Raw genomic sequence first — 25,486 nt, 5'->3', positions numbered from 1 at the left:
GGGAATACCATCACCTCCAACTTCTCCTCCAAGTCACACAGCATCCCGATTTGGACATATATCTCCATTCCTTCATTGCCGGGACAAAATTATGGACCTCTCTACCTGACAGCACTATGGGAGTACTGGCACCACACACAATTAAAGAGCCACCACCAGCCTCTCAAGGGCAACTTTGGATGAGCAATAAATGCTGGCCTTACCAGCACCATCAATATCCCAGGAATGAATGAAAAAAAGTTAATGCACTGAAAAATAGTTCATTTTATTTGAAGTATTTTGAGATACTTATGAGAGGTGCTGTATAAATTCAATATTTTTTCTGTACTCTATTTCAACATTCTAAATTATATTGTTGAGACAGAGAAAACATATTTTAACTATTTACCACTGGCCTTCTATTTATTTACACCACTATTATTTGTGCAGTTGTGCTTCCAACTTTATTGTATATTTTAGGTAACCTTTTATGTTTATCAAGGTTTGCGAATAATGCGGCAGGAAATGAAGCACTTTGCTCCCCATTACACTTAGTGCTGGACTCCCCTCTTCTCGTACTTGAAGAGTTAGGGAGGATCCTCATCCTGCTGCTCCAATCCCACCAAAACTGCAGCCCAATTTCTTGGATTAGGGGTCATTCGACCCCTTGGCAGACTCTCCACAAGCAAGTGAGAGCTCATCAATGGCCTCAAGCCACAACTGGGCAGTGCTGCAGTGGGACTCCCAATGAAGGCCTCAGCTGAGACCGAGGTCATCAGTAGGTAGGTACTGTGAGGGGTGGAATGGAGGTGGAGGAGCCTGCTATATGCCTTTTACATCCATCAGGGAATTCTGGAGCTTTCCCGACACTTCAGCTGGTAATCCTGAGAAGCAGTCAGAACAGTTGGGAGAGAATGGACCTGGAATTTGGGCCCCATCTCCCCCAATGGCATTTATAAGCAGCGGGCTGAACTTTATAAGCTCCCCGACATTGGGGGTTGTGGCGGGAAGGCCTGGAAAATATTTCCGGGAGAGGCCCGCCACGGCCTCAACGCCGGGAAGGTCCCGCCTCATTTTACCGGCGGCAGAGAGGCTGTGTGGCAGCCTCCCCACCGCATGGCGACGGAGACATTATTTAAATATGTTAATTGCATTAAAATTAATGAATAATGACTTACCTTGTAGTGACTGCCGTCCAATGTCGATATTCCGGCCGGTTGCCGGAAGTCCCGTGCCTTCGGATCTCCGTTTGGAGATCCGCAGCGTAACACTGGGGAGGAGTGAAATTCTCAAGGCGGGCAAAACTCTTTCTATTGGCTGAAATAAAAACAAGAAATGTTGGAACCACTCAGCAGGTCTGGAAGCATCTGTGAAAAGAGAAGCAGAGTTAACTTTTCGGGTCAGCGACCCTTCTTCGGAACTGACAAATATTACAAAAGTCACAGGTTATAAGCAAGTGAGGTGAGGGTGGGGCAAGAGATAACAAAGGAGGTGTAGATTGGACCAGGCCACATAGCTGACCAAATGGTCACGGAGCAAAGGCAAACAATATGTTAATGGTGTGTTGAAAGACAAAGCATTAGTACAGATTAGGTGTTAATACACTGAATATTGAACAGCAGCAAGTGCAAACCTGAAAAAAAACAGTGGGTAAGCAAACTGAACAAACTAAGATGAAATGAAATAAATGCAAAAAAAAGATTGTAAAAAATGTAAAAAAGAATGTAAAAAAAAAGGAAGAAAAAAAAACTAAAAATGAAAGTAAAATGGGGGGCTGTCATGCTCTGAAATAATTGAACTCAATGTTCAGTCCGGCAGCTGTAGTGTGCCTAATCGGTAGATGAGATGCTGTTCCTCGAGCTTGCGTTGATGTTCACTGGAACACTGCAGCAATCCCAGGACAGAGATGTGAGCATGAGAGCAGGGGGGAGTGTTGAAATGGCAAGCAACCGGAAGCTCAGTGTCCTGCTTGCGGATTGAGTGGAGATGTTCCGCAAAGCGGTCACCCAGTCTGCGCTTGGTTTCCCCAATGTAGAGGAGACCACACTGTGAGCAGCGAATACAGTATACTACATTGAAAGAAGTACAAGTAAATTGCTGCTTCACCTGAAAGGAGTGTTTGGGGCCTGGGATAGTGAGGAGAGAGGAGGTAAATGGGCAGGTATTACACCTCCTGCGATTGCAGGGGAAGGTGCCATGGGACGGGGACGAGGTGGTGGGGGTAATGGAGCAGTGGACCAGGGTGTCGCGGAGGGAACGATCCCTTCGGAATGCTGACAGGGGAAGGGAGGGGAAGATGCGACTTGTAGTGGCATCACACTGGAGGTGGCGGAAATGGCGGAGGATGATCCTTTGGATTTGGAGGCTGATGGGGTGAAAAGTGAGGACAAGGGGAACCCTGTCACGGATCTGGGAGGGAGGGGAAGGGGTGAGGGTAAAGGTGCAGGTAATGGGTCGGACACGGTTGAGGGCCCTGTCAGCCACAGTGGGGGGAAATCCTCGGTTGAGGAAAAAGGTCATATCAGAAGCACCGTCATGGAAGGTAGCATCATCAGAGCAGATGCGTCGGAGACGGAGAAACTGGGAGAATGGAATGGAGTCCTTACAGGTGGTAGGGTGTGAAGAAGTGTAGTCGAGGTAGCTGTGGGAGTCAGTGGGCTTATAATGGATATTAGTAGACAACCTATCCCCAGAGATGGAGACAGAGAAGTCGAGGAAGGGAAGGGAAGTGTCAGAGATGGACCATGTAAAGGTGAGAGAAGGGTGGAAATTGGAAGCAAAGTTGATAAAGTTTTCCAGTTCGGGGCGGGAGCAGGAAACGGCACCGATACAGTCATCAATGTACCGGAAAAAGAGTTTGGGGAGGGGGCCTGAGTAGGACTGGAACAAAGAATGCTCGACATATCCCACAAAAAGACAGGCATAACTAGGACCCATGCGGGTACCCATAGCGACACCTTTTACTTGAAGGAAGCGCGTGGAGTTGAATGAGAAGTTGTTCAATGTGAGAACAAGTTCAGCCAGGCGGAGGAGGGTGGTGGTGGATGGGGACTGGTTGGGCCTCTGTTCCAGGAAGAAGCGGAGAGCCCTCAAACCATCCTGGTGGGGGATGGAGGTGTAGAACGATTGGACGTCCATAGTGAAGAGGAGGCGGTTGGGACCAGGAAACTGGAAATTGTCAAAATGACGTAGGGCGTCAGAAGAGTCACGGATGTAGGTGGGAAGACACTGGACCAGCGGAGGAAAGATAGTCTAGATAGGAAGAAATAAGTTCAGTGGGGCAGGAGCAGGCTGACACAATGGGTCTGCCGGGACAGTCCCGTTTGTGGATTTTGGGAAGGAGGTAGAAGCGGGCTGTCCGGAGTTGTGGGACTATGAGGTTGGAAACTGTAGAGGGAAGATCTCCAGAGGAGATGAGGTCAGTGACAGTCCTTTGGACAGTGGCTTGATGTTCGGTGGTGGGGTCATGGTCCAGAGGGAGGTAGGAAGAAGTGTCCGTGAGTTGGCGTTGAGCTTCTGCAAGATAGAGGTCGGTACGCCATACGACAACAGCACCACCCTTGTCTGCAGGTTTGATGACCATGTCGGGGTTAGACCTGAGAGAACGGAGTGCCTCAATTTCAGAGGGGGACAGGTTAGAGTGAGTGAGGGGGGCAGAGAAATTGAGATGACCAATGTCTCGCCGACAGTTTTCAATGAAGAGATCAAGAGCGGGTAAGAGGCCAGGGGGAGGGGTCCAGGTAGAGGGAGAATGCTGGAGGCGGGTGAATGGGTCTGCTGGTCGGGGGGTAGACTCCTGGTCAAAGAAGTGAGCCCGGAGATGGAGGTGACAGAAGAAGAGCTCAACGTCATGCCGAGCGCGAAATTCATTGAGGTGGGGGCGTAAGGGGATAAAACTGAGACCTTTGCTGAGGACAGAACGCTCAGCATCAGAGAGGGGGAGGTCAGAGGGTATAATACACGGCAAGGGGTCAGATCAGAAGTGGTGGGGTCAGAGGGAAGTGAAGCTTACCCACTGTTTTTTTTCAGGTTTGCACTTGCTGCTGTTCAATATTCAGTGTATTAACACCTAATCTGTACTAGTGCTTTGTCTTTCAACACACCATTAACATATTGTTTGCCTTTGCTCCGTGACCTTTTGGTCAGCTATGTGGCCTGGTCCAATCTACACCTCCTTTGTTATCTCTTGCCCCACCCTCACCTCACTTGCTTATAACCTGTGACTTTTGTAATATTTGTCAGTTCCGATGAAGGGTCACTGACCCGAAACGTTAACTCTGCTTCTCTTTGCACAGATGCTGCCAGACCTGCTGAGTATTTCTAGCATTTCTTGTTTTTATTTCAGATTTCCAGCATCCACAGTATTTTGCTTTTATTCTATTGGCTGAGTTTGGTGGGAAGGAGTTGAAGGGCAAAGGTAACAAAGTCTGGGGGGCAAAATTGGTGATCGGAAGAAAATGTTTTTTCTGTGTGGAAAGACATTAAATGGTCATTGGGGATGGGTGGGTGGGAGAGGGGCTTTTATCTCTTATTTAAGTGTGAGAGCACTTTAGGTCAGCTGATAAGGCCAGCACGAAAATAGCACACATTGCGATTTGAGGAGGAATCCAGTGAAATGGATTTCCACTTGATCTCCCAGGCTGGTGTTTCTGGCAGGCATCGGCACTCCAACATTGAGTGCACATGGGGATCCTGAGCCTGCCCACGTTATCAGTGCAACTTCCTGGGAGGTGGCCTCCTAATTGGCTGTCTCTGCACTTGCTATCCTAACAAGCAGGGCAGGCGGGCTCCTGATACTGATGGACCAATCAGAGGGCTGGCAGCGATGTCAGGCTGGCAGCTCCATCGGGAGAGTTGGGTGCTGCTGACGCAGGCAGGTGAGCGGGAGGGTGCCTCAACATGGAGGCACCCTCGGTTGCCTGCATTGAAGTTATTAATTAAACAGGCCTTAAGCCAGCCATCGCGTTGGAGAAGAAACCCCTCCACAGCCTATTCATGGTCACGGTTGTGGCCTTTCTTCCCTGCAGCTCCGTCATTGGGACACGGAGCTTCCGGCTCTGATGGGCCCCCTGGACTACCGCCAGACGCCACCTCGATTGAGCTGGCAGCCTCTGCACATGACGGGGTGGTGGTGAAGGTGGAACTGCATTGATGTAAAATACTGGTGCTGGCACAAAATGGCCCCTATGTGGGGCTTTAATTTGATTAATTGTCTGCCCATCTCTTCCTGGAGGCGGGAATGCATGGGAAAGTGGTCTTGGTGCCGCTCCCCTCTATTTTCCCGGCCCCACCACCCCTCACGACCTCCAAACCCATCTCCATGGGGCTGGGAAAATCCACACCTTATCTGCATCAGCAGTGACGATCTCATTGCCCAGAAAATACCCCCTCTTTTCCAACAAGTAACCTTAGTGAGTATAAGATAGTTAACCCAAAAGTTCAGTTCTAAATCGAGTTTTAAAGTTCAAATATAAACTATGTCAAGGGTAACTTTAATTGTGTTTGGCGTAAAAGCTGCAACTTAATCAGGCAATTGGATTTCTGAAGACTCTGTTATCCTGTTCTAACTTCAGAATTGACTATTTTCTGTTCTCAGTTCAGTCTGCCCCTGAATCAGTTTTGTATCATTTGGATAGGAATTTCCCTCTCTCTGAATGACACTGGGGGAAATTTCAAACAATTTGCTTTACTTGAGACCATTTTCATTTTCAATATGTTGCATCTCAAGAAACTAGTTGCCCCTATCATGAGAAACATTTCTTTTTTTTTCACTGCTATTCGTCACTGTCTATAAAATCCGGTGCCATGTGATGTTTCAATATTTTCACCAATCTGGGTAGGCACTTCCACCTCCCTTGTACTCCTGGGCACAATACAAGAAACCACATGTCCCTTAATCTTTCACCATCAGTCTCTCTTTCCATTGTAACTTCTCCTTTCTTTATTTGATACACGCGACTATGATAATTGGTCTTCAACTTTCTTTTCTAATTTTCCCTAAACTGTGACTCAGACAGTGCCCAGAATCTCCAATTATGCCCTGGAGGCTTTAGTTGACGTGGTAAGGAGTAGAGAGAAAAGGGGAGAATATATTTTTTTAGTCAGATGGGAGGAAGATTATCTACCATACTGCTAGGGAAGCATGGTCCAAGGTGGCTAAAAGTGTAAATGCCCATGGTGTAGCCCTTCACACCTGGAAACAGTGCAGAAAAATAATTAATGCCCCCACCTGCATGCAACTGTGTGCACACAAGCTTTCAGACAGACTATTTTGTCCTCAAACGCAAGTTTCAGAAGTCTACAGCGTGCCAATCACTAACAGGCTTCTTTTTCTTCACAGAACAAACCACTGCACGATGCCAGTGAACGGACCCGTAGAGGAGGAGGGAATCCATCCCTTCACATATTCCGATCTGCTGAAGAGGCTGCCACTGGTATCATGGACAGAGAGAGCCCCGTCTGCTCTCTTAGGCAAGCATAAAAGATCCCATGGCACAATTTGAGAGAATAGACAAGTTTTCCTGGAGTTCTTTGCCAATATGGAGTCAGGGGTGCAGTAAAATTGGCATTCAAAAAATTTTAGTTGGTGGCCGCTGAAGAATCTTAAGTGAGACAGACCCGACTCCTGCCCAACCAACATCCCAAAAACAGATTAGCTGACCGTTGCTGTTTCTGGGAGCTTGCTGTACACAATTTGGCTGCTGTGTTTCTTGCATTACAAGTGACTACATTTCTAAAATACATCATTGGCTGCAAAGCGCTTCACGACATCCTGAGATTGTAAAAGGTGCTATATAAATGCAAGTCTTTCTTTATTTCTGTTAATGCCTCTAGCTACTAACTACTCACCATTTTCTCCATTTCCTCTTTCCAGGCCTTGATGAATTCCCAGGTCCATTGGTAACAGACAGACAAGAGGGCTCCTGTGTGAAATTGGGCCAGATGAACAGGGCAGGAGTTGGGTCTGCCTCACTCAAGATTCTTCAGTGGCCACCAACTAAAATTTTGTATTTTTTGAATGCCAATTTTACTGCACCCCTGACACCATAGTAGTCGCCATCGATTGTCGGCTGCGATCCATCTCCTGGGACTTACTTTTGTACCACACTGACAAGGCAAGTGGCCCAGATGAAATACAAGCAGGAGGAGACCATACGTTCCATTGAGCCTGCTTCACCATTCAATAAGATGAAGTTCAAATGCACAAATTGACTCTGAAGGCACGACAGGCACCTCACGCATAAAACGTAGTCTCGGACCTCATTACCATTTTATGGCCCAATTTCAAGCCAGCCTCAGCCCTCTTGAGTACAAAAGTTGGGACGTCATGTTACAGTTGTACATAACGTTGGTTAGGCCGCATTTGGAGTACTGTGCGCAGTTCTGGTCGCTGCACTACAGGAAAGATGTGATTAAGCTAGAGTGGGTGCAGAAAAAATTCACAAGGATGTTGCCTGGTTTGAAGGGCTTGAGTTCTAAAGAGAGATTAGATCGGCTGGGTCTGTTTTCCCTGGAGCGAAGGAGGCTGAGAGGGGACATGTTAGAGGTATATAAAATTATGAGAGGTATAGATAGGGTAGATAGCCAGAGTCTGTTTCCCATGGTAGGGGTGACTAAAACTAGAGGGCATAGATTTAAGGTGAGAGGGAGGAGGTTTAAAGGGGATCAAAAGGGTAAATTTTTCACAAAGAATAGTGGGTATCTGGAATGAGCTGCCTGAGGAGGTGGTGGAGGCAGGAACAGTAGCAACATTAAAGAGGCATCTGGACAGGTACTTGAATGAGCAAGGCATAGAGGGATATGGAATTAATGCAGGCAGGTGGGATTAGTATAGATAGACATTATGGTCGGCGTGGACGCGGTGGCCCGAAGGGCCTGTTTCTATGCTGTATGACTCTATGACTCTTATTGTGCCTCACTGCCTGTGTAACACTCAGTATGGGCCAAAAAGAGGGCCCAAACAAATTTCTGTCTTACTTGGGTAAGTTTTAAATCTAGCCTCTATATCATGTCTTGTTTAAATTCTTATCTGAAAAAAAAACTCAGTTATTTTCTGTTTCCTCATTTAATACAGAAACCTAATTTAAGCTTACGGATTCGCATAGTATCCAAGTATCCAAGGGACTGAGTCCCAGGTAAGAAATATAGTTTAATAATGCCATGAAGAGGACTATTGTACATTAATTTTGATGTTGAGGTTAACAATGAGTAAAAAGAACTCACAATTCCAAACTTGACTTAACCACAGTTTAACCCATTTCCTAAGTTCCCAGAGCCTTCAACTGTAATGAGGTTTTTGTGGGATATAATATGAAAAGGTGATTGTTCTTACCTTAAGAACTGGGAAAACTGCTCCGTAAACTTCATAAAGACATTTCGCTGACATTAGATAAGTATACCATCATTGGGACTCGCACATCAGAAATAAAATAAGCTCACAGAGCCATAGCCAGTTTCCTCTGTTTTGTAATGAAACTACTTCAACATTTGTCAAGCAAAAAAAACCTGGGTCTTTCCCAAGTGGGAGTTAACAACCTTCTTCAGCAAATCATCAGAGGTGTCATGCATTTCTAGACCAGGGGGTTTATTTTAGTATTTCCCATCCACTAGGAATGAAAATTAGTCTGGATATTAAAGGAGTGATCTGAGCCCATTTCCCTACCAGCAAGAAGTGTTAACGTTGACCCACCAAAGTATGGCTCAGCTGGTTATGACATTCTGAGAGTTATAGAATTTTACAGTACAGATGGAGACCATTTGGCCCATCATGATGGTGTCAGCTCTCTGACAGTGTTTCCTTGTCATTTACTGCTATACTTTAACATTTTTATCCACTTTCCTATTAAAAGCTATTATGGATTCTGCTTCCACCACTGTTTCTAGTGGCGCATTTGGCCTGGAAATTCAGTAGTGCCTGTTCTGTGAGGTAGTGTGAGGGTGGGTGAAGGGTAAGGGATAATGGGCCTCTGGCCTTGTTTTCCGAAAGATGGCATGGTGCAATGGCCTATAGGAAAAGGCCAGAAGTTAATTTCCGCCCCCAAATCTTCATCTCAAAGCCAACCTAATTCTAGCTCCGTATTGTCACCTACCTGAACTCATCTGCCACTGAGGTCCCATCATGTATTTGTCACCTGTAACTCATCTAAAACTCTGCTTCCTGTATCTTACACCACACCAAATCAACATACTTATCACATACAATCCTTGCTGACCTATATTGGCTCCCAGTCCTCCATATTTCAGATTTAAAATTCTCGTCCTGGTGTTTAAGTCCATCCAAGGCTGTGTTCCTTCTTTGCTCTGTAATCTGCACCAGCCCTACAATTTTCCTCCTGATCTATGTTCCTCTGCTCCTCCTATTGCCCTGTTATTGAGGCCCTTGCCTTCAGCCGCCTAGGTGCCATGCTTTGGAATTCCCTTCCTAAAACCCTCCTCCTTCTCTACATCAACAAGTCTCTCCTTAAAACCCATTTCTTTGGTCAGGTGTTTGGTCACCCCTTTAAATCTCTTGGATGGCCATTTTCCAGAAAACTCTGTGAGGTGGCTTGGAATAATTTTCTACATTAAAAGCTCTATATGAAAGCAAAGGCAATCTGCTGCCCATACCTTAACTTGTTCCAAGTCCCGTTTAACCATTATTACAGTGCTCACTGACCTATATTGGTTCCCAGTAAAAAAAAAATGCCTTTATTTTAAAATCCTCCATGGCATTTTCTCTCCCTATCTCTGTAAACTCCTCCAGCCCTACAACTTTCTGAGATTTCTGTGTTCCTTCAATCTTGGCCTATTGCACATCTCTCATTTTCAACACTCCACCGTCAGTGGCCCTGCCTTCAGCTGCCTCGGCCTTAATCTCTGAAAAACTCTCCCTAATCCTCTCTGCCTCTGTGCCTCTCTTTGCAGCTTTAAGACGCTCCTTAAAATCTACCTCTTTGACCAAGCTTCTGGTAATCTGTCCTAATATCTCTTTACTTGGTTCGGTATCAAATTTCGTTTGATAATGATTCTATGAAGTGCCTTGGGATGTTTTACAATGTTAAAGATGCTATATAAATGCAAGTTGCTGCTATATAAAAACATCACTTAATACCTCCTTCATTCTTCTAGAAATCTGAAATATGTGCCCTCTTCTGCGAAGGTTCCAAATTGTAATGTCAATTAGTGCAGAGATACCCGATCCGAACCCGACGACCCGTGTCGCTCCTCCGGGTCTGGCATTCGGGCTCGGGTGGGGTCGGGTCGGGCCGGGTTGGACACGCTCTATCACCATCTCCGGTATGTGGCTCCAATGTTAATATACTTTTGGACTTGAAAGGTGGTTTTGTTACAGTTTTTTTAAGCTTGTGCAGATAAGCAATAAAGTGAAAAATGGAAGCTAGGTTAACTGATGGTCAGGTCAGGTCGGGTCAGGTGTGGGAAAAAATGAAAGGACTCGGGCTGGGTCGGGCTCAGGTCACATGTGGTTCTGTTGGGCTCGGGTCGGGTTTCATTTGCTGACCCGAGCCCGCCTTTAATGTAAATCAGAGTGATTTAAGGTTTGGTTTGGGGAATATTAACAGAAAGACGACACACATTTAGAAGGAGATGAAATTGAAAAAGAAGTCAATAATTTCAGCTGATACAATGCTGGAAGATCATGTTACATCTTCTTCTTCTTAGGCAGTCCCTCAGGAACGAGGATGACTTTCTTCCACTCCAGTATTGTGGGTCCTTAGGTGACTGAATAGTCCAATTCTGGATCCGCACACTCTGCCACAAGTGGGGCAGGTGATGTTTGGTGAGGCGAGTGAATGGGATGCTCGAAATTCCGAACGCTCCTTCTGCTGTTTGGACTTGGTTACTGCCTGGACATATCAACGTTGTTCGAACTGGCTGGCACCTTTGCGGATGCTTCTTCTCCATTTTGGGAGATCTTGGGCAAGAGATTCCCACGAATCAGTGGCGATGTCACATTTTTGCAGGGAGGCTTTAAGGACATCCTTGTACCGTCTCCTCTGCCCTCCTGGTAGCCTCTTGCTGTGACGGTCTCATCTCCTCGAAGCTCCCTGCCAGACCAAGCAGAAAACTATTTTACCCACATTGCCTCCAGTCCAAAACCAAGGCCACTCCAACCTCTGTCATCGAGCTGCAGTATGATGACAACGCTTGCATATGCGCACACTCTGAGGCCGAGCTTCAAACCATTGTCGATGTAGTCACGGAGGCGTATGAAAGAATGGGCCTTAAGCTAAACATCTGGAAGATAAAGGTCCTTTACCAGCCTACTCTCAGAGCACAATACTGCCCCTTGACTATCAAGATCCACGACGAACCACTGGACAATGCGAATCACTTCTCATACCTTGGGAGCCTCTTCTCAACAAGGGCAGACATCGACGATAAAACTCAGCATCGCCTCCAGTGTGCCAGCGCAGCCTTCAGTCATCTGAGGAAAAGAGTGTTTGACGACAAAGACCTCAAACCTGGCATCAAACTCATTGTCTCCAGGGCTGCAGTGTTTCCTGCCCTCCTGTATGCGTCAGAAACACGGACACTGTACAGCAGACATATCAAAGCTCTGCCACCAGTGGTGCCTCCGCAAGATCCTACAAATTCAGTGGCAGGACAGGAGCCCCAATATCTGTGTCCTCTCTCAGGTCAACATCCCCAGTATCGCGACACTGGTCATGGCTAATCAGTTACTTTGGGTGGGCCACATTGTCCGTATGCCTGACACAAGACTCCCAAAACAAGCTTTCTACTCCGAGCTCCGTCACGGCAAGAGGCTACCAGGAGGGCAGAGGAAACGCTACAAGGATGTCGTTAAAGCTTCACTGATAAAATGTGACATCTCCACTGATTCGTGGGAATCTATTGAAGAAGGCAATCAATCCACTGTGGAATTGATTGCTTTACCTTAATAAGGGTTTGGGATTCCACAAGGACCACAGTGAATGTGTGGCAGCTCTCAGTTGGCTTGAGCTCCCCTGAGGCCTTATAAGGGCAAAATGGGCAGAATTTCCCATGGTACCATGGAACTCTATCAAATGTGCCCCCTTTGGCATGAGGGGCAGGCAGATAATTCACCATAATCCCACATCCATCTCCCATCCCCACCCCCATTAGAATTTAAAGGGACACTTCAGCTGAGGCAGACCTAATACTAGAACAGTTGTGTTGTGCCCCAAATTCCTGATCCCCACACCCATCCATGGGAGGAAATATTCTCCAAAGCCAGGAATTTCAGGCCCAGGGTCCATTATGTGCAAGGACTGTATGCAGAGTAGAATATTCTCCAAAACATAATGCAGCAGTGAAGCAAGTTCCCTGTAAGTAAATAGTTCCCATTCTCTTTCATCAGTCCAGCTACTTCCTGCAGTGGAATGTAAATACAATTGATTTTATAAGAGTGAAGCAATTGGAGGACATCATTCCTTTGCCAAAGCAAGCATTGCCCTGTTAACTTTGAAACTGTATATTTCAATGAGCACCTGTGTCATGCTAGGCCCCCACCTGCCAAGAAAGAGGCACATTAATTTTGTCATGAACATTGATTTTAAACTGTTACTGGAGTGAGAGGAGGACTTGTTAAACAGATCAGCCATGGCTGAAAAAGACATTTGCATATTAACAGACAGTGTTTGGAAGGACAAAGCAGCCATTCCCTGACATTCAACCCACAATGGACTTTTGATCACCAGACATTGAACGTGGGGGAGCTCACATTCCAGGTTGACTGCTAAGATGGCCGAATACACAAACGGACATGGTCAAAGTGGCTAGTCACATGACTAACCTGCTGGGCAACCTGAGTTTTGGAATTTGTACAAACTGTTTGAAAAGGAAAGGTGTTTGCTCCTGGACTGAGAAGATCTCTCTCCTGTCTGCTCCCATTTCTTTCTCACAAGCCTCTGAATCCACTGAAGACATATGAACTCCAGGAGAGAAAAGTCTCCTGCAGCGAACAAGGTTTAAGAAGATTACTAGGCACCAATGAAAAGCAAGATCTACCTACAATCAAGGACTTTACAATGAGCTCGAAGAACCGTAACAACAACTCTTCAGACATTGCCTCAAACCTTTCCACTTTATTTTTCTGCTGCTCTTTTCTATTTCTATTTGCATGTGTGTATTGCGTATGCATGCTAGTGTGGGGCACGGTGTGTATCTGTAGGTGTTAACCGAATTAGAGTTGAAGTTTAACAAATTTCAACTTTTCTTCTTTCTTCTAAGAAAGCCTGTTTGTGCCGGAAGGCTGAAAGGGAACCCTAGACCTCTTTCTTACCTGGTCGTAACAGTCTATCTTATATAAAGACAAAGCATGTTTGCGAAGAGCACAATTATGAAGTGTGAGGGATATCTCCATCTCAGCATTTTGGTTTCAAAAGACCAACAAAATTGCACATTATTTCTCAGGAACTCACCGCTCAGCAAAATATTACACAACATCCTGAAATTCTGCTAACATTCTGGAGGCAGGAGGCATAAAAATAAAGAAATAAAAAATTTTAACTCCCTCAAAACACATTAACATAGACCTCTGTCTAATCGGGCCCTTAAATATCTACAGGTTAGAAGCAACTGTCACTGATATCATCATGTAAGCCCTTAAAGATTCATATCCAGATTCTCTCTCCAATATTTTAATGGAGACTTTAAAACAAGAGAGAGAGGAGCGTGATATGATCTCATTAAATGCTCCAATGATAGCACTGACAGCAGGATTTCCCAAGCTTATATTTTTTCAGTTGGTTAAAACACCAGTTAACAATATAGGGCTGGATGTAAAGCTGGTATTGTGCAGTCAAATGGCAATGAAAAGTGGGCAGTTTCTAAAACAGGCAATCATCTCAATCATCATGTGCAAAGGGCCTATCACCTGTTTCAAGCATGGGCACTGCATGCCGAATTATTTTGGCATTTACCAATATGCTGTGCAGTGCATTTCTGTTTCCCATTCATTATATTTACGGATTAGGAGGCCATTTCACCCTTGAAGAACAGGTACTGACCAGTCCGATTTCAAGGTCTTCTGACTTGGATTTATATAGTGCTTATCACAATCTCAGGATGTCTCAAAGAGCTTTACAGTCAGTGAAGTGCTTTGGAAATGTAGTCGCTGATGTAATGTAGATATCACTCTGTCTCATAGAAAGCAATTAAGGCATGCATTGCAATTTCAATAGCTTACGCACAACAAATGTTCATATTCTCTTCTACCTCTTGATTCTTGCCTCCTTGTATTTCTGCTGCACTGACTACAGTTCGCTATGAAGCCATCTGATTGAAAATGTTTAAATTCAATTTTGATGCTTTAGAGCAGAGCAAAAAAGAATGGTGGAATGAATGTTGCTACATAATATATTTCAATATTTCCCTCCATGCCCATTAGTCGTAACTGGCTTGAAACTCTTCAAATTTATTTTCCAAAGGATCTTAATAGACACCAGAGTGGCGTCATCCTTCCAATAGGATAGGGTGGCTATTTTCTGGGAACAATTCCCAGATGAGGTATTGAGTCCCTGAGAGTACCCAGTTCACAAAACATGTCGCTGAATGAATGCTCTAACTAATAACAGCTGTGTGTGTTCAAATTGTGAGACACATGACCTTGAACTGCACTGCAGTTGGTCAATAAAGTGGATGGGGCTGTGTGTCAGTGGGTTCTGATAGGTGGGAGGGCTGTCAATCTCCCACTTTCAACAAATGGAAGGGATGGACCGACCGAGGGATTTGAATTTATGCAGAGATCGCACTCTGTGCCATAGTTTGCATGCTCTGCAACCTCCTCAACTGCCACAAATCCCTGGATAGTGCCCGGATTTTGCACAGTTTGCTTGTGAAATTTGGTTGAAGAGAAACTGGCCCCAGAGCCAAAATGTCTGAGTAATGGAAACCCTGGTAAAAATGTAATGAGTGGCAATTGGAGCTGAACCTTGTAGATGGCCAGCCACATCATACACAAGAGGAAAAGGAAGAGCACCTGCGTACCAGTGACAAGGAGCCAAAGGCACATGATGTGACAGCCACAGCCACCAGTTCAGATATCGGCACTGTGTGTACTTTAAAGGAGAGTACAGAGTCGTGATCTGCACATGGTGAGTTATTGGGCCCAAGTGGGTTGCAGCCAAACCAGATGGAAGGGGTAACTCTTGTGCCAGCTTCCTGGAGGGCAAGGTTGCAGCTGAGATCTGCTGCAGTGGGCTCAGGTGCGGCAGCCTATAGGAAAATGATGAGGATAAACAATGATATGCTGTGTGCATTGGCAAGCTTACTGCCACAGCCAAAGAGGATGGAGGAGTCCAGCTCCAACATGGCATCATGCAGAGCTGGGAGCCCATTCATTCCACTGTGGAAGTGGTGGCCAGCTTCTTCACAGCACTAGCCGACCCAATTATAATGCAGCATGTGGTGGCATCTGTCTCAATTTCCACTGCAGTACAGGCAGAAGCCATCCGACATCTCAGTGCTGCAGTGAAGCTCAGACTGAGGTCATGAAATCCATGTCTATTGCCATGTAAACCCTGCTTGGTGCCACACAGGCTGAGACTGTTCCCATCATTGTTATGGATCTCCGTACTCAGATGGTCATTCAGGCTCTTGCTACAGTGGTGTACTGCAGGAATCAGTGCTGGGGCCCTTGCTTCTTGTAGTGTACATTAATGATTTAGACGTGAACATAGGAGGTATGATCAGTATGTTTGCAGATGACATGAAAATTGGTGGTGTTGTAAATAGTGAGGAAGAAAGCCTTAGATTACAGGATGATATAGATGGGCTGGTAAGATGGGCAGAGCAGTGGCAAATGGAATTTAATCCTGAGAAGTGTGAGGTGATGCATTTTGGGGGGACTAACAAGGCAACGGAATATGCAATGGATGGTAGGACCCTAGGAAATCTGAAGGTCAGAGGGACCTTGGTGTACTTGTCCATAGATCACTGAAGGCAGCAGCACAGGTCGATAAGGTGGTTAGGAAGGCATATGGGATACTTGCCTTTATTAGCTGAGGCATAGAATATAAGAGCAGGGAGGTTATGATGGAGCTGTATAAAACGCTAGTTAGGCCACAGCTGGAGTACTGTGTACAGTTCTGGTCACCACACTATAGGAAGGATGTGATTGCAATGGAGAGGGTGCAGAGGAGATTCACCAGGATGTTGCCTGGGCTGGAGCATTTCAGCTATGAAGAGAGACTGGATAGGCTGGGGTTGTTTTCCTTAGAGCAGATAAGGCTGAGTGGGGACCTGATTGAGGTATACAAAATTATGAGGGGCATTGATAGGATAAATAGGAAGAAATTTTTTCCCTTAGCAGAGGGATCAATAACCAGGGGGCATAGATTTAAGGTAAGGGGCAGGAGGTTTAGAGGGATTTGAGGAACACTTTTTTCACCCAGAGGGTGGTTGGAATCTGGAACACACTGCCTGAAGGGGTGGTAGGCAGGAACCCTCACAACATTTAAGGAGTATTTAGATGTGCACTTGAAACGCCACAACATACAAGGCTAAGGGCCAAGTGCTGGAAAATGGGATTAGAATAGATAGGTGTTTGATGGCCGGCACAGACACGATGGGCCAATAGGCCTGTTTCTGTGCTGTATAACTCTACGACTCTATGCAGTCCAGCAATCTGTCCTGCAACTGATTACTGGGCTTACAGAGGTGTCACCCTGAGGGATTGGCAGTGACACCGTGAAGCACAAACTTCCCACTATCCCTCAGAACGATAGCATCGGTGCTCCCACCACTGCCACTCCATTAGTGCCCTTGCTGCTGCCTATCAGCCAGCCAACCCTGACTGCTGCCACCCACGCCAGGGTGCTGCAGTCAGAAGGCAGCCCTCAAGGTCCAGAGCTGCGCAAGGTCGTCCTGGAAGACCATCTGCAGTCTCCACCAGTGAAAGTCAGCAGCCTTCCACCAGTCATGCTGCAGCCACTGGGGTAGCATTGTGTACGAGCACTAGGATAGACAAGGGCATGTGCAAGACAGACACTGGAGGAAAGCTCAAGAGGTTCCGAAGAAGGGTCTCTGACCCGAAACGTTAACTCTGCTTCTCTTTCCACAGATGCTGCCAGACCTGCTGAGTGGTTCCAGCATTTCTTGTTTTTATTTCAGATTTCCAGCATCCATAGTATTTTGCTTTTATTCAAGAGTGTGTAGTTCATTGTTGTTTTTATAATTGCATGTGTTGTTGGATAAAGATGATTTGTAAAGGCTTCTGTTGGTGGCTTTTATTGTTGGATAGTGGCCAAGGGGACATTGTGATTGGGTGTCTTAAATGGATATAAGGGTGGGAAAAGATATAGGGAAGTTGTATCTCTGAAAACAGAGCCATTATATTCTTCTCTCTGATAGCCCGTCCAGTTATATGGAGTCCAGGATGCCTCTTCTCTCCCTCCTCTTGCTTCTTTCTCTTTGCAAAGTTTTCCTTTTCTGCATCCTCTCTCCGTTACAGACCAAGAGGCACTGCCAACACAGCCCCCAGACCTATGTCAGGTATTCCTCTGTCCTCCCTGATTGTAAGCACCAGGCTGTCAAAACCAACTCCAAAAACACTCCAGAGTGCTTGCAGACACTCAGTAATAGCAGAAGTTCTTCAAAATTACCTGACCTGTAAATTGGGTACATGGCCCTTTAAATGACCAGAAGCAGCACAGCACCCCCCCCCCCCCAAGTGGGTGGTGGGTTGAGGGAGCGGGGGGGGGCGGGGGGGGGGTTCAATTGGTAGAGATGGCACTATGACTGAATTTTGCACCCACAGTATCTGATGTGTGAATACCTTAAATGTGTTAAATCTTGTCATGTCACCATCATAGTGCATTTACAGGATATCAAAGAAGCTGCCTGCTTTTAACTGAAAATATATTCACTGTGACCTAAAGACTAGAAAGGTTTCATTCTGGTTATTGATTGTGTGGCCATGGGGAGTCATGTTGATAACACAAGCTTGTCACTTTGTGGTGAAGGGACAGTCCAGACTTTGAAAAATTCTCCCCCAAGAGTTTCATTTGTGTAATTAAACTGAAGATGATGTTGAGTATGGTTTGAACCCCTGGTTCTTTTCAAGTTGGGCTAACACGAAAAAGATTTCTACCTGAGGTAGAAAGATACAAGCTGGGATACGGAGTAGAATTTTAAAATTTGCCAATGATACCAACCTTGGAGGAGTAGCAAACAGTGAGGATGATATGAACCACCTCTAACATGACATAGATAGGCCAACAGAATGGGCAGACAACTACAGATAGAATTTAATACAGACAAATGTGAGGTGATGCATTTTGGCAGAAGGGATAGGGTGAGGCAATATAGACTTAATGGCACAGTTCTAAAGAGTGTTCAGGAACAGAGGGATCTGGGTGTGCCTGTGCCATCGATCTTTGAAGGTGGCAGGACAAATTGAGAGAGTGGTTAGCAAAACATATGGGATCTTGGGCTTCATAAATAGAGGCATACAGTACAAAAGCAGGGAAGTTATGCTGAACCTTTGTAAAGCTCTGGTTAGGCCAGAATTAGCGTATTGCGTCCAGTTCTGGTCACCACACTTTAGGAAGGATGTGCGGATCTTTGAGAGTGCACACAGGAGATTTATCAGAATGGTTCCAGGGATGGGCGATTTTAGTTGCAAGGTTAGGTTGGAAAATTTGGGTGTTTTCTCTTTGGAGCAAAGGAGATCAAGGGGAGATTTGACAGAGATGTACAAGATTATGACAGATTTAGATAAGTTAGACAAGGAAAAAATGTTCCCATTAACTGATGGTACAAAGACTAAAAGACACAGCTTGGAGGTTCTGGGAAAGAGATGCAGGGGGAATGTGAGGAAGAATTTTTTTACGCAGTGATTGGTAATGACCTGGAACTCGCTGTCCACAAGGGTGGTGGAAGCGGAGACAATAAATGATTTCAAAAGGGAATTGGATGGGAACATGAAGGAAATGAACTTGCAGGACTAGGGGAATCTAGCAGGGGAGTGGGACTGACCGGATTGCACTGCCAAAAGCCAGCATTGACTCGATGTGCCAAATGACCTCCTTCTCTACTGCAAATGACTCTATGGCTGGAATTTTACATCGGGTCAGAGGCCCCGCCCACTGGTCAGAAAGTTGTGGGTGAGCCCACCTCCGCCAGGCCTGGAAGCCACACCATGATTTTACATGGCCCAAGCCCTTAACTGACCTCTGGTGGGACTTCCGCCCCCTGCTGCAGGACGTCCCATCTCGAAGAGCTGCCGGCCAATCAGGAGACTGGCAGCACCTCAGTCCCAGCAGAGCCACCAGGAGAAGTGGCCACTGCTGGGACTACACACAGCGAGAGGACTAGCAATGGAGGAAGTCCCAGAATTAAGCTCAGTGTATGCGGTCTCACCGGGGCCAATTGACTGGGCGCCGGTGACGCGGAGGGAGGGGGGGATATGTAGGTCAGGGGGTGGGGGGGGGGGGGCTGGGTGGGTGATATTCCAGCGGGGGCGGCTTGTGTAGTGAGGGGGCCGTCCGTGGGGTCACTGACCTGAAACGTTAATTCTGCTTCTCTCTTCACAGATGCTGCCAGACCTGCTGAGTATTTCCAGCATTTCTTATTTTTATTTCAGATTTCCAGCATCCACAGTATTTTGCTTTTATTCTAATACTCTAGGAATATGAGTTCAAGTCCCACCATAACATTTGAATTCAATTAATAAATCTGGAAGTTAATAAAAGCTAGTCTAATGGTGACCATTGTCTTAAAAACCCATCTAATGTCCTTTAGGGAAGGAAATCTGCTGCCCTTGCCTGGTCTGGCCTACATGTGATTCCAGACCCACAGCAATGTGATTGGCTCTTAAATGCCCTCTGAAATGGGCCTAGCAAGCCACTGAGTTCAATTAGGAATGGGCAATAAATGCTGGCCTAGCCAGCAACACCCATGCCCCATGAAAAAATAAGTACTTATCTTTTTGAAAGTTACTACTGAATCTGCTTACACCATCATTTCGGGCAGTGCATTCCGAATCATAATAACTCACTGCATAAAACAAAAGTGTCCTCTTCATCTCTCTGGTTCTTTTGCCAATTTTTAAAAATCTGTGCCCTCTGGTTATTTTTCTCCATGGTTGGAAGGAAAGGGTGCTGGAGTTGGAGAAAGCTAGCAGGTGGTAAGGGAAAGAAGTTGTGGTCGGAGATAACATTAACAATAATCAAAACTTCAGAAATGGAGAGGCTAAGTAAGATGACAGGGTTAAGAGCACTTGCCACAGTTTGGGTGAAAATGTTAATGTGAAGAGTGATATTGGGTGAAGACAGAAGGACTTAGAAATCAGACAAGTCTTGGTGTAGGTTGATGTGGCACTGAGTGCAGAGGCCATGAAAGATGATCTTAGTGAGAAGTTCCACATGGTCCTTCAGAGGGTAGTAAGTGGAATTATTTTTAGTAAGAGGTGATAGGGATGCAAGTGGATAAGGTGCATGAAGAAGCAGAATGTGGCATATCAGTAGAGGGCAAAGCCAAGATGAGATTTGGTGCCATTGCCTCCATGATTTGGCTGCGGCAAATAATGGAATCTGTAACTCGGAGAAGAAGCTTCAGTGAGTCAGGGGGTGTGGGGGAAGGTGGTTTGGGAGAAGTCACCACCATGTTTCTGTCAGGGTTGGGATGTCAATACCTTCATCAAAAAGAACCTGTCGATAAATCAGGTGACTTCTTTGTGAGGGAACAAACATTAAGGAGCTGATACAGAGTTGGAAAGGAGTTAATAATATACCAGTGGGCTAAGAGGAGGGGTAACAGAAGAGATAAGAGAAAGTGCCCAGTCCCCCAACTTAACCGATGAAATTTAAGGATAAAGAAACAGGTGGAGAAGGAAATAGAATGAATTGCATTCCAATCAGATACAGAAAAAGGAATAAGGAATGGGAGAGAGGGATAGGATTAAGAGAAGAGAGAAAAAAGAGGCAGAAAGGAAAAGTAAGAAAAGGAATAAAATGTTAATTTTAAAAAACCATTATGGACAATTTACTGCCTGCAGGCATTCGAATCCACAGTTTAAATTGTTCCCTTTCTGAGCCTCCAAGATTAAGCGAAAATGCAGGAATGTAAATCATTCATTAACAGGGTCCTTGCACCATGAAATACCAGCTGTAACTTTTTGCAGCAAGTTGAATTTGTGTTTACGGTACTAATCCAGCAATGTTACGAAACTCACAGGGTGGTTGATAGCGAGCTCCTGTTTTTGCAAGGATAATGGCAGTGCGAAGCAAATAGTCCAGCAATTAATCTTCCCTTCATATAATGCCATGCATATTAGGCTCACAACTATGGGGAGTGAGACCACATCACATCATGCTATTACCAACACCCACACCACCCCCCCCCGCCATGGAAACAGCTTTCATTCAGCTCGACATCTGGCAGTGATCAAGAACTTTGCAAAAGAGACATCCCTGTGGGGTTGCACAGCGACATTAGTAGTCACTGCTATAATCCTCTTACAAATGCCAGCTGTGAAAACTCACAATGCACCTGCTGGGCTGAAGCAGCCACAACTGAACGAGCTACCTGAGCCCACCCACGCACAAGCACACGTAAGCAACATGTTTCCTACAACCACAACCAAAACAAATGGTAGCGGCAAGCTGCAAATTTCTATTCCACTGATGCAAAAAAAACCCACTAAATATCGAGTCAGGGTGCAGGTGGCCGCCTCGCTGAATCGGTGCAGCCAGGGAAGATGTAGGTGCACTGTAATCTGCCTCAGCTGCTCAGGGCTGGGCGAGGATGAGGACAACACCAGCTGGGAATCCTGTGCCTGCACTCAATCTGGTGAATTCCCCCGCCCCCAAATGACAGTATAGTAACGGAGATGGGTTAAGACCCATCTCAGTTTGGGCTCAGCTGAGTCGTTCATTCCTCTTTGCTCGAGTAGCTGATTGACTGTCACTGCCTTGACTCACACTTGAATAGTGGCCACACTTGAGTGAGGTGCAATCGAGCTTCTATTAAGAGACAGTGACATCAGGATAAAAGGGGAGAAATCTGGCAAAAAGAAGTCTCAAAAGAAAGACCTGCATTTATATAGTGCCTTTCACATCCTCAGGACATCCTAAAGTGCTTTACGGCCAATGGAGCACTTTCTTGAGAGTGTCTTCACTGTTGTAGAAAACACGGGAGCCCAACTTGCATTCAAGAAGATCCCACAAACAGCAATTGAGATATGACCAGATAATCTGCTTTTTTAGTGATCTTGGTTGACAGATAAATATCAGCGAACTTGCCTGCTCTTTTTCGAAATAGCACTGGCGGTTCTTTTATGTCCACCTGAGAGGGCAGATGGGACCTCAGCTTAACATTTCATCCGAAAGATGGCAGCTCCGACAGTGCAGCACTCCCTCTGTGTTGCACAGGAGTGCCAGCCTAGATTTTGTGCTCAAGTATCCGGAGTGGGGATTTATCAGAAGAAAGCAGTCAACCTCCTGAGCCACGGCTGTCACAGAGCACCTTAAAAACACACTTGTTAGGCACACCCTTCATAAGCTCACAGCCACATGATTGCAGAGCAGACGCACATGCTAAACCAAAGTTGAGACCTGCTAGACAGTGCGGCAGTTTGCTGGGACGTCTGTTTGTGGCAAAGCAGTGACTTCCCTTTCTTTTCCCTGCAGTTATGGGGTGGGGGAGCATGCAAGCTGCCCGCTTCTGCCACAAAAAATACTTTATTAAAGAAAACTGATACAAATCTCTAAGTAGGAAGTAATGTCACGGTGTGACAGCCATGCATTGCAGTGTGCCACAGAGGATAGAGTCCAAACCATTGAAGAATCAGTGCACTACATCAGGAGCAAAGAACATCTTGACTGCAAAGCCAGCACATACAAATTGTATCCGCCTAGCAGCCTTGTCACTTATACGTGACAGAAAATTAGAGTCTATTAAACAGGAATTAATATTAACTCTATTAATATGATAATTACCAGCTTGGTGTGGAATTGCTAATGTCGGGTTGCATTCTTTTCATTCATCCACTAGCAGGGTCCGTGTTAGGCTGGTGCTTCCCTTGCCATGTGGATGATGTGCAATGCGATGATCGTGTAACTTACACACCAAAAAAGAATAAAAACAAAAGCCATTTGCAAGTAAAAGGCAGCTGTGAGCCGGGTCTGCTATACGCTACTGACAGCCTCGCAAACACATGCTTCCAACAACATTACTAGACACCACATTTCATCCTTTCCCCAAAAATGTTGCATTATCAAGTGGAGATCTAAACAGAAAACTCATGCTGCTATTTTGTTCATTAATTGTGATAAAAAAAATATAAAGAACAAATCTCACTGTGTAAGTTTAGTTAAATGACACACACATAAGATACCCTGTCTCTCTAAGAACTAAGCCTGCACGTTACAGAAACGTGACAGATCGCTGTTCATGAGAAATTTGAAGCATAAAAATCATGTTTGTGTTTATCTGTCCACATGCAAGTACACAAGAGCAGACAGCTTTACATATATAACATACAGCAAGAGAATAACCTGCTTGACAAACTCACCTAGCAAGTCTGAGATTGACTGGCACACTGTAGAACTGTAGTATCTGCATCATTGCGTGATCCTTTTGAGAACTATATCATGTACCTGTCGGAAATGACGCTTCAGAAGGAAGCATCTGGTTTCATTGCTAATTTGTCACAGATCAAAATCACAAGAGCATTTAACAATCCCACATGCACATTTCAAGTCAGCACTTTTCATCAAAGCTATGCTTTTTGCACTTTAAGTTTCTTTCCATTCACAACTACACTTTTTTAAAATTGTAGATAAGATGCGGTATATTTTTTTAAAATGTAGAAATGCATAATCACTATGAAGGAAAGTTGCCTTCAACCAAGTTTTCTTTGCAGGTTTTGCGACAACTTGAAGTTAACTTATCTGCAATGAATATCCTGGCAAACAAACTATATTTTGCAACAATACTTTGCAATCTCACAGGAAGTCTTGCCACGAACCCGGAATTAGCCTCCTTAAATTCTCTCTCAGTGTTACCACTTCTGGTGCACACACCCATTTTGTGGTTACTTCAGATTTTACATGTTTGTTTCATCACCTAGTCCTCACCATTTCTTTCAGTTCCTTCACTTTGGTTGTCTTCCCAAAAATAGAACTCCCAATGGCCTCAATACCAACAAAGATTCTCACAGTTTGACTCATTCGTCTGCCAACCCAAAGACTTGATTCCCATTGGTCTCCCGACTTGAAACTGCAATTCCCTTTGGTCTTCTACCTCAAGTAACCAACTCTCAAGAAACATCTCACAGTCCAGACTCTCTCAATCTGAAACGTCAATGTTTATTTGTCTCAACTTCTAAAATATCCCACTACCCACAGAGGTTATGATAGATAATTGAGAATGCAAGAAGTGGGTTGCTGCATGCTTGCATGTTCATTTTGGGTGAGGACAAAGTATCACTTTGTTGCCAGTTTAAATAATACATCAGATGTTATAGTAACAACTGTAACGACAACTCCATTACTAATTTGCTAACCAACTTATTACTTTCCTCTATTGGTGCATCATGACTAATGTCACTTGACCATATAAGCAATCAATCTGCCTTGCCTTATAAAGAAAGATTTGCATTTGTATAGCACCTTTCAAAACTTTAGGGTGCCCCAAAACACTTTAAATCTGATGAAGCACTTCTGAGGTACAGTCACTGTTGTAATGTTGCATTATAGACAGAGACCAGATATGAAATCTATCAACATTTCAGAAATTGTATGTGCCTTCTGTATGAATGGTACAACCAGCACGCATATGCACACTGCTCTCAGTTTGTGTGGAGAGCAAATGGATCACAATGTATTTGTGGTACATGTGACTGAAAATGAATCAGGTTGCAGTTGTTTTAGGTTAGGCTTTTAAACGTCGACTGCATGTGCCAATCTTCAGTAAAATACGTCGTGCCATGCTCACTTCCTCTTTTTTTCAGTTAAAGCCCTGAGGAGGGGATGGCCAAATCAGTAACAGAAAATGGAAATAATTACTATGAAGAATAATACATTAAGGCAAGTTTTCAGCTGGGATCTTTAGGAATTTTCCCAACATTTTAATGGCAATTTAGCAATGTTTCTTGGCCACTTTGAAACAGAAAAGGTTAAAGTTCACCAAAACTGATCCATAACCTTCTGGAATCAGGAGTCAGAAAAACATAGAACATAGAAAATAGGAGCAGGAGTAGGCCATTTGGCCCTTTGAGCCTGCTCCGCCATTCATTATGATCATGGCTGATCATCCAACTCAGTGACCTGTTCCCGCTTTCGCCCCATACCCTTTGATCCCTTTAGACCCAAGAGCTATATCTAATGCCTTCTTGAAAACATACAATGTTTTGGCCTCAACTGCTTTCTGTGGTAGCGAATTCCACAGGCTCACAACTCTCTGGGTGAAGAAATGTCTCCTCATCTCAGTGCTGAAAGGTTTACCCCGTACCCTTAGACTATGACCCCTGGTTCTGGACTCCACCACCATCGGGAACATCCTTCCTGCATCTACCCTGTCA

General features: G+C 45.2%; 1 protein-coding gene across 12 annotated transcripts in view; it reads right to left on the bottom strand.

Annotated features, from left to right (window-relative positions):
• LOC137371154 (P2Y purinoceptor 8-like) overlaps nt 1-23,759 on the bottom strand; it is a 35,068-nt gene extending 11,309 nt beyond the window's left edge. For 4 of the 12 annotated variants that reach the window (XM_068033194.1, XM_068033202.1, XM_068033205.1 and 1 more), the window contains exon 1: nt 23,477-23,759. The gene's annotated coding sequence lies outside the window, so the exon portion shown is untranslated. Of the gene's footprint in view, nt 1-1,157; nt 1,297-8,311; nt 11,025-22,205; nt 22,429-22,901; nt 23,023-23,476 lie in introns of all 12 variants that reach the window. The other 8 variants (XM_068033196.1, XM_068033203.1, XM_068033197.1 and 5 more) reach the window with 7 other exon arrangements.
• Between the last annotated feature and the right edge of the window lie 1,727 nt (nt 23,760-25,486).

The sequence above is a fragment of the Heterodontus francisci genome, chromosome 6 (genome assembly GCF_036365525.1).
Source record: "Heterodontus francisci isolate sHetFra1 chromosome 6, sHetFra1.hap1, whole genome shotgun sequence".
Lineage (NCBI taxonomy): Eukaryota > Metazoa > Chordata > Chondrichthyes > Heterodontiformes > Heterodontidae > Heterodontus > Heterodontus francisci.
Note: the sequence above shows the minus strand (reverse complement) of the source record. Positions and strands in the feature narration are given on the sequence as shown.